Genomic DNA, 15,478 nt, shown 5'->3' on the forward strand with positions numbered 1-15,478 from the left:
GGGTTTGATTCCCGGTCTAGCCATATATTTCGTTGTATTTATACCGGTATCCCCCTTTCCTTCTACAGTCAAAAACGGTTCATTTTACACCTACATGTATGTAAGCATGATTGAAACAGTGCCGGAGAAGGTAATTATCATCCATATTAAGTGTCTTATGATTACCGGGATCGATGCCCGAATTCATTTCATGCATATCATTTACAATTTTATGCTAGGGTATGGTATGCGATTTGAATGATATGTTATATGAGATTTAAATGCTATCCTCCGAGAAACAGTATTAATATATAAATATATTTGCATATGCATTGTTCTTTTCCACTGTAAGTCCATACGGAGGAACTGCAATTCTTTTTTATTTAATCGCAATTGCTCTGTCTATATACTATGACGTCATTGATTCTGTTAACAAATCTACGTGAATTGAAAAAAATATATTACAGTCTGAATGTTTATTTTTGATGCAATAGCTAAATGTCAAGATCTAGGCTAATGCAGGGTATTTGCAAGTGGTAAAATGCAAATACAAGTAATAAACAACGACTATTTAGTGAACATGACGTTATGAATAGCAACTGCTCTGTTGGCATATTTTCCATGGAATATGTTAACAGAGCAATTGCTTTTCATAACGCCATGTTCACTAAATAACGTTGTTTATTTCTTAAATGGGTGAGTCTTTCCCTCTTTTTTTTAAACCGGGAAATGAATAGTTAAACTTACAATGTACAGATGTACCGCAAAATAAATCAAATTATTTTGCATAATCTAAATAAATAAATCGAAGTCGCAAACATTTGCGGCAAAACAATGGAAGCAATAACTCCTAAGTATATGAATTCATCATACAATTAAAAATGATATTTTTTCCTATAAGGAAGTGGTTATAAAATGCTCCTAAAAGCATAAACTATATACGCTTGAGTGTAATAACATAAATACACAAAGAGAAGGTGGTACCCATAAAACAATTTAATGATTTACTAAATATACATGCATTTGCTTGTAAATTTGCAATATTTACATTTTTCAAAATTAATTTGTAAATATTATCAATGCTCGATATTTTACATCCGTATTCAACGGCAACAAGAAGCTTGTCGTGTAAAATATTTGAAAATGCTATACTGTTTGTCAAAGAAAGTGCTTCAGATTTGTTCCAGCAAGTTGAAAATTTTATTACATGCATCTTCTATATAAACATATGTAGAAGCTTGATCTTATGCAACAAAAGAGCCATCTGGGAGATAGGAAGCATACCGACAATATCCTGCACTAGCCGACTTCACTGGTATTGTTCTTGGTGTATCATCCCTTTTAATGAAAAAAGTCATGTTTTCCATCTATTTAAGTTGGTTTTAACTTCGAAGATAAGGACACAGTTTTGATACTTGAGGAAAGGTTTGCTGCAGTTTTAGATCACGTGAAAATTTGTCATTTTGTCATCTTTTGATAGGCACGCAACTCTTTCAGCCCGAACAGAAACTACCAATGGTTCAAATATTTCGAATGTTTTCAATATTTTTCCAGAAAAAATACATTTTCAATTTGGCGTTTTCCGCATCTGTTGCCATGAAATGATTTTCTTCTATCCACACAACGCCCTTTAAATATTGCCGATGTTTGTCACCGTCTGTAGACAAAAGTTTATATTTTATTTCATTGATAACATATTTCCTTTTCATTGTCTTCTTATTACCCATGACATGTTTTAAAATCTACTTCTGAAGTTTGGGTAGATTTATCAGCAAATGAACAAGTAAAGTCAGACGAATTGTCATCTTGTAGAGAAGCACATTTTCTTTCCATTTCTTTCGAGAAACTTTCAGCACTACCTAGTAACAGTTCAAGGGGCTTGGTTATTTTCATAGTTATGTTTGACATTTCTTTGTTTAAACTTGCAATTTTGAATTTTCCATCATCATCTTCTGCAAGATGATCCAGCCTTTTTATCAGTTCATCTAATGATAAAACTACCTCAGCACTCATACCTTTAGACATGCATTCTGCATATTGCAAAGCTTGTTTTATAATTTTACATCGAACAGCTATCTTGTTAATCTCGATTTTAAGGCCTTTCGACTTTGGTAAATACAAATCCTCTAGATCCTTTAACATTTTGTCTCTTCTTTTGTTTATTCTACTCTGGGCTTCGGAACTCTTTTTTCTAATTTTGCTCTCTATGGTTTTTCTCTGTGTTTTCAGTTGGTTCTGTGCGGATTCCATCGAATCTTTACTTCGATTTAATATTTTCAACTTTTCGTTCAGTTTGTGGCAAACGTTCTTTGCAGCTTTTACTTTATCTTCTTTTAACATATCCAGAGTCTTATATTCGTGCCCCTTATGTCCAAGTATCAAACAATGAATACATGTCAAAGTATGACACGGTATACAACAGAACTTTATTTCTTCGTCCGGATGTTTAGGACAAAACGTTTTAAACCTGACAGACAAGATTGCGTCATCATACTTCCCTGACTTTATTTCTGTCAGTGACATCACCTGATGATTTATTGTTAAAGTTGTCATATTGTGAAAATTTGAACATACTTCACACAGATAATCCAAACAACTAATGCATTGTGCAACTGCCATTGTACTTTTGTGAAATTTGAGTCTACATAGTGCACAAGTAGGATTTGATAAATTCTTGGCCTGTTCTTTTAAGAACACTACTCGGTTTTTCAAGAGCATATTTGTGTTTTTTTCTTCCAGGTTTTCATCAATTGTTTCTTGGCAAACTGGGCATTTCTTGGTAACGTCAGACGTTTGCTGCTGAATATTTTTCAGGATACACTTCTTGCAGAACGAATGTAAACATTGCAATGTTGTTGGTTCTTCGTATAATTTCGAACAAAGAAAACATGTCAAGAAATTTGATTGTATAGACTTTGACGCCAGCTCCATTCTACAACTGAGTAAAAGTATGTGTTAAATAAATCTTCACAAGACTAATTGTCTAGATATTATGGATACTTTGTTATTACTTACACAATGTTATGATCCACAGGGTAATAAGACTTTGTACCTAAATATGTCATCAAGTTTGTTACATGTATATGTAAAACCAGGCACTATTTCAGAACAACGTTTATTTTGACGCAAAGTAATTGTTCTATTAACAAAATTCTCACTTTTTGCAATTTTACTAGCTTCGTTAGGAAGACTGTTCTTTCTACCGGACAACCCCGTGTATTGCATAATACCTTTACGGTTTGCTTACATATCGATTACCGTTTGTTAAGTGCATTTCTTTTCGTACAACGGAAATGTTAATGGCATTAAATGATTGTAACATATACACTAAAGAAATAAACAACATGTTAAAAATATCACCTGGATATGAACTTCGTTGGCCACGCAATCAAATCCTGGGCTTCTCAGAAGAGTTCATATCCCGGTGAACTTTTTAACATTGTGTTTTTAGTACTTTTGTTTACGTTTAAGAAAGCAAGTCTTACTACTTTTGCCTTTGCACTTAGTTGTTTAAATTACAAAAAGTGCTAACACCAATAGATTATTAACATGTGACATACTGAGGCAGTTAGTTTAGATATCATCCAAGCGTAACAAATTTCGTCAGCAGATTACTAGTAACTTATCAGATTTAAAAAAAACAACAACATCTTCTTGTTAAAGTGCTAGTATTCTATTTCTCGTGTTAATTATTATACAAATTAAGGTTATCTAATTTACTAATGATTTATGTCTTAAAAAGTATGGTGCAACTTTCAAGTAATTATATGATGTCGTGGATTTAGTCAACAAACAACGGTGTTACTTCCCTCTAATGTAACGGACTGACTAGATGTATTAAAAATATTCATTTAATTTATATTACACAGATCTTTCATTTTTTAAATAAATATTTATCATAAAAAGACAACCAAAAAGAAACGTGAAGGGATAGGTTCACATATTACTTACATGTCCGGAAAGAGCAAACAACTTCTTTGACTCCTCGAGGTTATCAACGATCACTGATAACTGTTCACAGACATTCCTCTAAGATATAAAATGCGTGTCTTTGTGGCAAGACATAAACGTAATGCACAGTCTATTACTCCTTGTAATAGTTAATGGTGTACAACTGAAAGAATGAAGCATTAAAAAAATAATCAATAGATGAACAGCTTGAATCTAGTGACAGATTTCTGACTTTCATTGCATGTGGACGTGTAGAATGCACATAAAGCATCAAATCGAACAAATTAAAAAAGCAGAAAATTGCAAGCAAAGTAGAATACACGTAAAATTATTGAGTTTGTTATATATTTAAGTCTTAAACATGCTCTTCATCTGGCTCTTAAGCTTACGTAACTATTGTTTAGCTCATAACATTTTTAGACAGCTTGTGTTACTAGATTTGACAATAACGATTTTGAATCATCTCAGACATCTAATACAGGATAAACTTAAATACATATGTAATGCATTTAATAAATTAATCAAGCTATCAATCTTACATTTCGCAATAAGGTACAGGGAAGTAAATTAATTTCATACAAGTAAAAAACGATATTAATAAATTTTGATAAAAACAAATATGAATGAATTGACACGTTTTTAACTTTTAACTTTTAATGAAAAATGGATTTAGTTTAATGACATGATGGTTCTTATTATTTAAACTCTAAATTCGAATAAGCGAGACGACATTTTTTTTCTGGCACTAAAACCTTTTTAGCGAAATGCAAAATCATCTAACAATATATACGCATGTAATTACTGGCAAAAAATTAGTCAATTAATGATAGGACATATGTTTTTGTTTTTCTTCTGAAATTTCCAATTATATTCTTTCAACTACATAAAGGTTTTAATATCATCAAATTAACGAGTAGGGGTAGTTCTACTCTAAGCTACCATTTTGATTTGCAATTTTATTACATTCTTTAGTATACACATGTAGCATTATTACATGTATATGATATTGTCAACATCATGATTTCTGTTTTATGGTTAATCAAATGTTACATTGGCACTTCTTGTGTTTTTTCTTTGACATTAAAAGTATGCGAATGTAACAGATTTCAATGTTTAAATATTTGTATTTTAAAGGTAAATTATCAATACATAGCGATATGTATTTCTTTGTAAATTATAAAATATCCATAAAGAAACAGAACGATTTTTTAAAAAACCGACAAGACAATAATCTCTGAAAAACCTAATGATTTATGGTTGAAGTTGCGAGAGTGTGAATTTCCGAACATACTTCGCACAGAAAATCAAAACGTTGATTGAAAAAAATTAATATAAGTTTTTATATGTTATATAGTGGTGCAGACCTTGACACTTCATCCATGATAAAGAAGCGACGATATTTAATCCGGTAAAGTAACAACATATAAACGTATTATATTCAATTTATTCAGCAAAAACATGCAATTAGTTGTTACCATTGGTCCACTATCACTGCTAACCTTAAAACTACTGATATAGTAACACCTTTCACTGAAAATGTCAGCTGATGTGATAAAGCACAATGACTTGACATTTAATTACGAAATAAATGATTTTTTGCAAAAACGTCAGATACAAATTACTTATAATTATATCCGTTCGCCATTACTTTCATGCGTTTATCTGACATTATTAAAATACCAAAAAATTCCAATAACTCTAGGATACATGTGTATACATTACTTAAGCCGAGGATACATGGCGACGGGCAACGACAAATAACAACATGTCACACTTATAATCAGGTAGAGAAAAATTCCTTAAATACAAAATAAAAGCAATAATTTAAAGAACTAGAGACGAGCTCGTTGCAAGCAACGATTAGGTTTTCCGTTGTAGCTGCGTCATACTTGTGACGTATTACAAAAAATTGATAGCTGACCATAGTACAATATTAGATGTGTAAACACTGAGAAAGTATTATATTTCTGTGACCGCGTAGATTTTACGGTGATAGAGAATTCGTCTGGATCTGCATCGGTCGTGTGCAGTACGAACCGGGTGAGGGAATGTTGGCGTAAAGTGTATAAGGTAAAAGGTTGGGGCGCGCTGTGGGCCGTAAGCTAAAACGAAGGGTAGGTTTGCCGTATTCCCGAAGGTCCACCAGTATACAGTTCCAGAGAAATAAACAGGCAATTGATGCAGGATTCCACATTATTGGACGAGACTCAACGATGGCAACATTATAACAATTTAACAGACAGGCATGTTACAAACAAGTCGGATATGGCCAGAAGTGGCCTCCGGACTCAAGTCGCTGGGAGAGTCGGACGTGGCCGGGTCTGGCCGCCGTATTCCAGACTGCGCATTGACAATTGTACATAACTATTTATAAGAATCTTAACAATGAGTATAAATTGACAGGTAATGATATAAGTAAGCTGAGTGAAAGGTTCACAGATATAAAATAATTAAATAAACTCAATGAGTCTTTGATGTCCAAGAAATGAAAATCTGATAATTGCACAATGTTGTTTTAAGAGATTAAAAGTCCTTGAGACATGACATCTGTCTCTTTGAAATCACATATAAAGTCTGAAAAGTGTCAATCACTAAATAAAAAAGTAACTATGTAAGAAATAAACTGTGAAAAAAAATTACGAAACAGATGTTGAATTTTACAAGTAAAGTAAAAAATAAAATTTATAATTGAACAGTGCATTTTGCACGATGATACTACATGTTTATAAGCAAATACAGATTTTAACACGTTGTCTCTAGTTTGATTCGCCGCATTTTATTAACAGAGTGGGACTGTGGTTATGCCCGGTACGAAGGTAAAAAGACCATTGGCAAACGTTTTACACGCATTTTTATCGAACGCAAGCGCCAATGAATCCCTTAGTATAATAGGGAGATCCTGGAAATTTTACAAGGGGTTTTGAAGAATAATTTTGTATTTGGAGGAGGGGGAACATGCGCGGATCAGAAAATTTTTCCGGGGTGGGGGTTGAAAAGTCAGACGGTTATTTGAGTTCTGCCAAGGGATGTCCGATGCATATTTGGTAAGTTTATAATGTACACGTAATTGAATGAAATATCGCTGGGGGGGGGGGGGGGGGGGTCTGGAACCCTTCCCCTTCTAGATCCGCGCACGGAGAAGACCGATGCCGGCAATTTTACTGTAATTTTGACCATTTTTATTTAATCATTCATGTTCAGAATTATCAAAAACCAATATTACCTTTCAAAGCAGTTAAAACTTAAAACTTAAGATACGAACTATTTAGTCTCGGTGAGTATTGCGTCCGCGTACGAAAATAATGGCAATTTTCAAGAAATTCGGATGGATGATCTGTGTCCTAAGTCGTCCATCCGATTCTTTTTCTGACTAAAAGCTACAGACCTGCAGTTAGAGATTGTCAAACTATTATTGATTATGTCAATTTGTTTGTCTCAAAGAATCATTTTTTAAATCGATAAAGTTTTACCTAAAAAAAGAAAGAAATCGGGCACAATTTTCAATGTTAGCATTTTACAATTTTATGGTCTAATAGTATTTCAAGAAACAACTCTTCATTGCTTTATCCGAAATATTGCATGAAAAAAATTTACATCGCATTTTTTAAATTACAAAAGGATATTCAAAATGAACCGATTAACCGCTAACAAACAGGCATAAAGAGAGACTGAGAACCAATTTCTTCTCTTTTTTTTTACATCAAAAGAAATTCAAAAATAAATCAAAATATATGTTTTCTTTGTATGCGTTAATGAAAATGTAGATCAGCAAGGGGTTCTTTTTTTTCGTGCAAGCACCTACTTTACAGATTGTTACACAGGTCTACAACGATGACAAATATCGAAAAGGCAATATTGTGGGTGAAGGATGAATGTCTAGTTTGTTTTTTAAGTTTATTTTTGATACATGTAATTATATTTATCTGGATCGGTTATGTTTGTTAGTTTGTTTTGTTTTTTAAAGAGGGGAATAAAGAAATGAGTAATTTCCAAGCACGTAGCATCGTTTTTTAAAGTGTGGGGGGTGGGGGGGGGGGCAAACTCATCCAACAAATCTTGACAAGCAAAAAAAGAAAAAAAAATTTAGTTTTCCAAAATTTTCAAAATTTCACTCATAATTTCATGATTTTCATACCATTTTTTTACATGCTACCAAAATGGGGGGGGGGGGGGGGGGGGGGGGCAACTCCATGATAATTCAATTTTTTTATGTAAATTTTATAAAAATAGTTTGCTTCGAGAAAAAGTGGGGAGAGGACATCTTTATGTCATATAACATGTGAAACTGATTTCATTCCACCCACAAGCTTGAAATAATGAAATAATTTTAATGAAAACAATATAAATAGACGTCTTGAATCCCATATCAAACGACATATTACCACTTGATTCTGCGCGTCTTTTTAATGAATTTATAAACAGCGGCAAATTCTAAAATGTATTTTTAAAGGTAATGTTAGCTGCAAGTCTGTAGACCTTGTATGAAAAATTTCGGATGGTAGTCAATTTTTCCGGGATACAGACCGAGCGGTACATATATGCAGCTAAGGTAACCAAGAATGATTCCAATAAAATACTTTGCTGAGTAATGCAAGCTTTTAAGAAAGCAATACTTATATTTGTTTAAAATATAACACCCAAATACTTCGTCTTACATTCGCTATTTGTAGAACAAGCAGAACCAGTATCAGTCTGACCGGCCTCACCATATACATTGTTGGAATTTTATTGTCCTAGCATTGCATTGCTCTGCATGTACACAATTTCTTTTAAAAATTAAACACTTAAAGTGTTCATCTATATGGCTAGACATAACGTACACACGTGATTCAAAATAACCCACACGGAAAACGGTAAAGAATTCAGTCATTGAGTCTACATTTTATAGAACTTGTAAAAAGAACACATTGCGGGTCTGAATGTTTGTCAATCTATCAATATACAGTTTGTTAATTATTTTCGATTGCTAAGGCTACAGCGTATTTGATGAACATTTAACAACATTTTTTCCATGCCACTTTTTTCCATGGAAGATAGCGAATACAAGTATAAAGCATTTATAAAATTTATTTAATTACCTCTTTAGAATTGTGAATGGAATAAATAATTTATAAGTTGCTGCTGAAGGTTGTTTGGTGTTTTCGTTTGTAGATGTTTTGCAAGTAAAAAACCTGAAACGCGGGGCAAGTCATAATTACTATCCCTAATAACCGCAACTTAAAACTAGCGGCTTTGGATTCAAATATTATCGTATACGAATATTAAGTTCACTTTTTAAAATCATCTCCACGATGAAAATTATATTATATCCATCGCAAATTGCCAGCGTACATTGTCATGTCAGTAATACATATTGTGCTTTATATGACGGCCGTGTATACGTATTGTAGAAAAGTTGAGTTTAATTACCATGCATTGGAACCATTTTATTAACACATCTCCCAGTACTGAAACAATTCAAAATGTCTCTGTTACAGTTACACAGTGGGGCGTTAAACGTGTACGTCCAGCTCTACAAGCACATGCACTGTCGTCTAGGCGACGGCCTGAATACAGCTAGCGACTCTCCTATCGATCGGTTACCTGAGTCTCGTAATGCATCTAAATATAGACAGGGGCACAGTTATGAAACAAACAACAAAAATAAGGTCAAAGAGGTTTATCTATATGAAATGAAAATGTACATATGTATAAAAACATTTGGGAATTTTATGTGGAATTATTTTTGCGCGCTACATGTATCAGTTAATGCATTACAAGAAGCCCTTTCATAACCTCATAAACGTGCGCACCCCCACAATAATGGACCGAACTGACAACAATTGTTTCTGCAAATACTGACTATAAATTACGAAAACATTAAATTGAATACTATAGAAGGATTCAAAATTAATTTCTTTACAACTTTGCTTCAATAATGCATTAGAAATGTTTATTCCTTTTTAAGTTATTGACAAGAAACTTTGGACGCCTCTAACTCCCTAATTATAAGGGCCAGCTCCTTTTTCGGTATACCGAATGAAAGGTCTGGGTAAGACCAAGATCTTTTAAAATACATGTTATAACAAATTTTTATCAGGTAGAAAACTAACAAGGAAAATAAGCGAATTTTTTAATTTTTTTTTCTTACCTTTGTTTCAACATCTATACCACCCCTTTTATTTGCATTTAAATAATAAATAAAATATATCTCGCACAAATTCAATGTATTAGCTTCCAAACCAGCCCATCTTTGAGACTCTGCCAGTCATCGTTAAAGCTAAACCCCCTGGACAAAAGAAGTCGTTAAATTTTACTAAAAGGGGAATAACTCAAAACCGGATAGGGATTTTCCTCAACTAAAATATGCAACGACAACATCACGCGGCATGTTATCAGTCCTGAAAATTTCAAAACAATCGGTGAACAAACGAGCGAGATATAAAGGATCAAAGTTGGCGTCTAGAAGAAAAAAAAAAATAATAAGAAATTTGAAAAATTTTCAGAATAATAGTAAGGTTTTCCGCTGAGAGCGGAAAACCTTAATAATATATATTTATTTAGTCTGAAGGTTTTGACTTTATCAAAACTTTCAGGATGACTTACCTAAGTATGTTGTCTAGTTATTTCGATTTTTATTTCTAAGCATAACCTATATAAGGTAACCTGCATAAAAATGAATAAAATGTCAACAAAAGTAATGCTCACACATTAATTTTTTAATCAAACTAGTAATACCGGTAGTAGTCATGTCAAGTTTTCGGTTGCAGAATATGCCAACATTGACAATAAATATAGCTGTTCTACATTCCTAAAAATTGAAATTAAGGTTTGGCATGCATACCCCTAACTATTGAATAGTATATCTTATGTATGTTGTCATTTCTGAATTGTATTTACTTTAATGACTATTGTATTGAAAATTTAATATCAAGCGATTATGTCTGATTGGGACTTCCGTTCCTTTCATGCAGTTTTAATCAGTCCATTCCATGGACATTCACTTTGTGATCCTATTTAAATTTTTATATCCGTTCTGTATCATTTTGTAACAGTCTAGATATATATACTTTCACGCCCATTGTACTGTTAAATCTGCACTTTGAGCATGTTAAATCTTCAAATGAAATGAGTGTACACTGAGTTCAAAACTACTTGGTCAACTTGAACAACGGCACCACAGCACTAATTCCTTTAGGAAAATCATTTATATTGAAAATCATATTCATACAAAATCTGCTATTTTGCTGTGTTTGGATTTATATAAAAACAGCCAAAACGTTAATTAAAATTAATATTTCTTTATAGCAAACAAGACTATGAATTACTTGTTGTTAAAGCTGAACACCACTCGTAAATAAGCATTGTCCGTTATATTTCTCTTTCAGCACCGCTATCCTTACAACCCCTATATAAGCCACAGACCTCTTAACAGTTAAAAGTATTTCGCTGAAGAGGTCTCAACTGTATAGACGTACATTTTACCTCGCCGTTTTACTCGGTCGCGATGAAATAATCAAGTTTTACGCACTTTTCTTAAACCAGGAGATTACTAACGTGAAATAAACTGGTCAATGCATTGTTTACAAACATAATATGCACTAAAAACAAGAATTAAATGCATAAAAATCCAAAGACAGAAAAGAAACACTACACGTCGGCCACCATTTTTCGTTGTTCAATCGGGTGTAACAAAATCGAAGGGTTTAATTACCAGGTTCCTGTGTGACGGTGTCTTTTTTACGAGCGGTGTACAGCTTTAAAATCCTCAAAATGTTCATAACCAACTTTTTTAGCTTTAACTTTCATATTCTACATTTCAACTACACATGGTATAAGAGACTAAATGCTACATCAATTGATCACGTACTTGTACTGAACTACCTTTTATATGACGGGAAAACGCTTCTTGAGAGGCCGCGATGGTCTTGGCAATTTTTAGACTGTTTTTATCTCCTCTTAAAGAAGAGCTTGATATAAAAATCAATACCAAAAAACCCCCCGTAAAATATATGGAATTTAATAGTTTATTTCTTAACAAATCATATCTAACAATTGTCGGTAGATCTGATGCATGGTTAATTTGCTGACCATCCAACGTCCTTGAAGCATAAAATGTATATGCTTAAGTATACTGCTTTAAATGCACAATAATGAAATGTATCTAGGCACAAAATAATTTCAAATTGATTTACACAATGAATTGATCGACAAACAAATATATGCTATTGAATTTGCAACTTTTCAACGTTCATTAATAAGTAATATCATAGACAAATACTTTACACCCATGTTCAACGGCAACAAGAAGCTTGTCGTGCAGAATTGATATGCTTCTTGGTCTTTCTTTTAAGTGCAATGTTGTAATGTATGTTCCTTCGATATCGTAAACCCAAATAGAGGCGTCATCGAAGTGTGCTACGAACATATTGTAATATTTGTCAAAGGTTATTGATCCAGGACCGCAACAGAGTGACAACATCTTACCATGTGTGTCTACTAAGTGAAAACATGTACATGATTCATCAGAAATAGCAAAGGAGCCATTCGGAAGGCAGCAAGCATATCGAATAAGGAATGATCGAGTTGATTGCAGTGGAATTGTTGTAATTGCGGTCTTCTTTTGAATGAAAATAGTCATGTCTTTTATCCAAGTTAGTTGGTTAGAACTTGGAAGAGATGAAAATAGGCTTGTAACATTTTGGACGGTTTGCTGTGGATGTAGGTCACGTGTTAAAGTCGTTAACTTGTTAACTTTCGATAAGCACGCAATACCTTCGTCCCAAACAGAAACTGTCAAAGGTTCAGATATTTTAACTTCTTTCAAAATTTTTCCAGACAAAAGAGAAAATATCTTCAATTTAGCATTCCCTGCATCTACTGCTACGAAATTATTTTCATCTATCCATGCAACACCCGTAAAATATGGCTTTTGTTTGTCATCATTTGCAGTCAAATCTAGACGTTTTGTTATATTGATTTCATATTTTCTTTTCATATCATTATTTCCATTACATTTTCTAATGTCATCCTCTGATGTTTGTGTAGCTTTATCAGATAAATGAACAAAATCTGATGAATTTTCTTTCTTTGGAAAAGGGTTTGCACTTTTTTCTTTAATTTCTTTCGGAAAGATTTGATCATTATCCAGCAACAGGCTGAAATTTGGCTCAGATATTTTTAAAGTCAAATTTAGCCTTTCTGAGGTTAAATAAGAGTGCAGAACTTTGCTACATTCGTCATCATTACCTTTTGCAAGGTTTTCAAGTCTTTCTTTGAGTTCATCCAATGATAGAATTATCTCATCGTTCGCGCCATTGAACACAAATTTTGTGTATTGCAAAGCTTGTTTAATGGTTTTACATTCAACAGCCATCTTATTGACTACGGTTTCAAGGTCTTTCATCTTCAGTAAATAGAAATCATCTAAATTTTTTATCACCTTATTTCTTCCTTTATGAATTCTGCTCACGGCTTCGGAACACTTCTTTGTTATTTCACTTTCTATTGCTTTCCTCTGTGCTTTAAGTTGGTTCTGTTTGGATTCCATCGAATACTTGGTTTGACTTAATGTTTTGAACTTTTCTTTTAATTTTCCGCAAATTTTCTTTGTAGCGCTTAACTTTTCTTCTTTTAAGTCATCTAAACTCTTCAGGTCGTGCCCTTTATGCCCAAGAAGAATGCAATGATAACATGTCAAAATATGACATGATCTACAATAGAACTTATATTCCTGTTCAGAATGTTTGGGGCAAAAGGCTCTTTTGAACTTGACCATAAACATAGCGTAATCATACTTCCCTGTTTTTATTTCTGTTAGAGACAACACCTGATGATTGATCGTTGAAGTTGTATAAGTGTGAATTTTAGAGCATGCTTCACACAAAAAATCTATACAACTAATGCACTGTGCAGCTGCAGCTATGTTTGTTTGTAGTCTAAGTTTGCAAACTGCACAAACCGGATTTACCAAATCTTTAGCCCTATCTCTGAAAAACTTCACCCAGTTTTGCAACAAGACATTATTATATATATCTTCCGGTGCTTCATCAAAAGTTTCTTGACAAACTGGACATTTCTTTGGAAGGTCGGTTGTTTTGTTCTGAATATTTTTAAGAAGACATTTCTTTCAGAACGTATGTAAGCATGGTAAAGTTTTTGGGTCTTCATAAAATCCAGAGCAAAGAAAACATTTCAAAATATCTTTTTGTGGTGACTTCGATTCCAACTCCATTTTAAACATCAGTCAATAAAAAAGTGTACTGTGTAAATTCTTGAAAATGCACACTGTTTTGCCCTTATTAATACAATACTGGTACTCTTCGTAGATAAAGTTTGCAGTATCTAAAACAAAAACCATTAGTATTTATTTAAACATGATCTTAAAACCACGTTTGTTTGGATATAACAAATCTATTCAAGCAATCTATAGATAATAATACTGCTACAGATTCATTAAGCATGCATTACTTTACACCAGAATCGTTTAACCGGGCGTTCCTAAAAGGACTATTGAAAATAAGGCTCGATATTTCTTTGCAAATAATAATGATATCGTACAAGTACGAGACGTGGAAATATCAACATTATTTATTAATCTTTATATCAGTACATAATACAAATTATATTGCGCGTTGTCAGTAAGGTAGGTGAACTAAAACCCCTTAAGCATGTGACCTACCTAAAAAAGAAAAACACATTCATTACAATTCCACGTGCACATCTTGCATAATAAAATAAAGTCGATGTCTTTTTAAATCAGCAATTGCACATATTTGCAAAACTTGTTTGGTTTACTTTAACGTATGTATAGTTCAACCAATATTGATTTTTAACTGCTTGCTTTAAAATTTCCAATCTATATTGCCTTTCGTTACTTCCAACCTGGGTTTTTAGTTTGTTTCTGACAATATTATGACAAAGAAGTTCTTCTTTAACGATCTTTAAGAGATTAAAAGGGAAGATTTATATTAAACAAAGAGACCCAGAGTCCTTAACATCACCTGACTACCATAGGCTATACACAAAACCGTGAAGAAATCTTGTATATGCATTTCATTTGGCTTTCTTCTAGACTAAAAAAATTACAAAATAGGTTTGACCCCCCCTTCCCTAATTAGATTCTTGCAAGACCTACGATTTTAGTAAACAAAAATTAAAAGTGCATGACTTGTTACTTTGTTGACAAATGATACTAAAGATACCTATTATAGATACATGTATCTCACTTAACCCCCCCCCCCCCCCCCAAAAAAAAAATAAAATTATTCCTCCATGGTATTTCAAAGAAAATAAAGTAGACTGTCTTATTTCATCACTTGCATGCGCATAATGATATGCTTTTGTCAGGGTCATCATATCTAATGTACTCCTCTTGTTCAGCATATCTAAAGGCAACCCCCCAAGGGATATTATGATAACTTTCCTAAACTTTGATAGACAGCTTGGTACTCTGCTCTAATAATGTGTATTTATCTTCAATTCAACAGCAAAACAAAAAAAGATTTTAAACATAATATACTCTATGACCACCCCCCCCCCCTCCACTGAATGAACATTATGGTTCTAA

Source organism: Magallana gigas, chromosome 9 (genome assembly GCF_963853765.1).
Source record: "Magallana gigas chromosome 9, xbMagGiga1.1, whole genome shotgun sequence".
In the NCBI taxonomy this organism is placed as follows: Eukaryota; Metazoa; Mollusca; class Bivalvia; order Ostreida; family Ostreidae; genus Magallana; species Magallana gigas.